Below are 2344 nucleotides of genomic sequence, written 5' to 3'. Positions count from 1 at the left end.
AAAAAAAAAAAAAAAAAAAAAAAAAAAGAACGTGGTGGGCGGCCAGAGGGCTGCTTGGAGAGTTCTGTCCAGCATTGAGCAGAAAAGCAACGAGGAGGACTCAGAGGACAAGGGCCCTGAGGTCCAAGAATACCGGGAGAAGGTGGAGACTGAGCTCCAGGGCCTGTGCGACACTGTGCTGGGCCTCCTGGACTCCCACCTCATCAAGGAGGCTGGGGAGGCCGAGTGCCACATTTTTTACCTGAAGATGAAGGGCCACTACTGCCGCTACCTGGCTGAGGTGGCCACTGGTGACAACTCTTCCTGGGTAGCCTACCAGGAGGCCATGGACATCAGCAAGAAGGAGATGCCCCCCACCAACCCCATCTGCCTGGGCCTAGCCCTGAACTTTTCTGTCTTCTACTATGAGATCACCAACAGCCAGAGGAGGCCATCTCGCTGGCCAAGACCACTGTTGACGAAGCCATGGCTGACCTGCATACACTCAGCGAGGACTCCTACAAAGACAGCACCCTCATCATGCAGCTGCTGAGAGACAACCTGTCGCTGTGGCCAGTTGACAACGCCGGGGAAGAGGGCGGTGAGGCTCCCAAGGAGCCCCAGCTGAGCCTGCCTGCTGCTGGCTGCCCTGCCCTGCCCGCTCCAGTTCCCAGCCACCGCCCAGAGGACTTGTACGGGGTGGGAGGCTCGGTCCTTCCCAGACCTTCTCAAGTGCACCACCTGAGCCCAGAAAGGCCCCTCTAGGGTCGCAGCCACGCAGAAGCTACGATGGCCGTGATCCACTCTCATGCACAAGCTGTGGGGCACCCTGCCCACCACTGCTCCTGGCGCCCCCTTCCTCCCATCCCACCCCATTTCTACCCCAGCCACTTTCTCACTCCCACTCCGTGCCTCCCTCTGGCTCCTGCCGCCTCTGGATCTTAGGAACCGAAGAATGTCCCACCGGGGCTTGAGAACTGGACTGTGTGGCAGAAGCTGGAGAAGGGTGTGTGTGAGCATGTGACTGTGAGAGAGAGTGAAAACGCGTCTACTGGGTGTGACCATGTTTCCTCTCAATAAAATTCTGCTGTGACAAAAAAAAAAATTCAAAACTCATATTTTTATAAATCTACTTTCCATGTTTTTATGCTTTTTAAACCTTCCACATAAGGTCGGCCAGATAGCTCAGCGGATTAAAGCACCTGCTTAGGCAGATGCAGGGACCTGGCTTGATTCCCAGCGTGCCTGCTGGCCCCACCACTGGGGCACGCTAAGGCTGTGCGTAGTGGTATGCACCTGTAACCCCAGCACTTGGGAGGCTGAACACAGAAGGATCACTACAAGTCAGACCTGTGTAGTGAAACCCTGCAGACCCTGTACTAAATACATTTAAGGGGAAAAAAAAGTAAATGAAAAGATGTCCTTTGTTTCTGGAAAGGCAGAATATAGTCAAAATGGCCATACTTCCAAAGATTATATATAGATTTTTTTTAATTTTATTTATTTATTTGTGTGTGTGTGTGTGTGTGTGTGTGTGTGGCCAGCTCAGCCCACCAGGGGGCGGGGCTGGCTGGCATGTGGTGCTGGGGGATTGAACTGCGGTCCCTGTGCTTTGCTATGCTTGTTCTAAGTAGGTGCTTTAGACCACTGAGCCATCTCACCAGCCCCTAAATATAGATTTAATACAATCCCAATCAATATACCAACCGCTTTCCTCACAGAACTGGAGAAAGCAAACCTAAAACTCACATGGAAATGGAAAGATGCAGAATAGGAAGAATAACCCTTGGAAGCAAAAGCAAAGCAGGATACACCACAATCCCAGACTTCAAGTTACATTAAAAGCTACTGTGATAAAAACAGCATGATACACAAAAACATATGAGAATCAGTAGAACAAAACAGAGGTGCAGAAAGAACCCAAACGCATTCAACTATTTGATCTTTGACAAAAGGGCCAAAAATACTGAAGCAAAGGTAGCCTTTTAATAAATGAGGTGGGGCTTACTGGCTATCTGCATGCCAAGACAGAATCTAAGCTATATTTCTCATTATGGACTAAATCAAATCAAAATGGGTCAAAAAAACCCAAATATTAGAACAGAAACACTTAACCTGTTAGAAAGTAAAAAAACTAAAAATCTTGGAGGTCATAGGCATGGACAAGAACTTCTCTGACTCTTTCGGGTCCTCCTTTCCAAGATGACGAAAAAAAAGAAGGAACAACTGTCGTGCCAAAAATCGCAGCGGTCATGTGCAGCCTATTCGCTGCACGAACTGCGCCCGGTGCGTACCCAAGGATAAGGCCATTAAGAAGTTTGTCATTCAGAACATAGTGGAGGCCGCCGCCGTCAGGGACATTTCC

The 2344-nt window shown here is 49.7% G+C and overlaps 1 protein-coding gene and 1 pseudogene across 1 annotated transcript in view; one reads left to right on the top strand and one right to left on the bottom strand.

Annotated features, from left to right (window-relative positions):
- The window catches only part of LOC101579686, a 1518-nt pseudogene extending 593 nt beyond the window's left edge, over nt 1-925 (top strand).
- Atad1 (ATPase family, AAA domain containing 1) overlaps nt 1-2344 on the bottom strand; it is an 81375-nt gene that overhangs the window by 62316 nt on the left and 16715 nt on the right. The gene's annotated exons all lie outside the window — the stretch shown is intronic.

This window comes from Octodon degus, unplaced genomic scaffold, assembly GCF_000260255.1.
Source record: "Octodon degus isolate 3935 unplaced genomic scaffold, OctDeg1.0 scaffold00046, whole genome shotgun sequence".
In the NCBI taxonomy this organism is placed as follows: Eukaryota; Metazoa; Chordata; class Mammalia; order Rodentia; family Octodontidae; genus Octodon; species Octodon degus.
The sequence above is the reverse complement of the archived record's forward strand: the minus strand, read 5'-3'. Positions and strand labels throughout refer to the sequence as shown.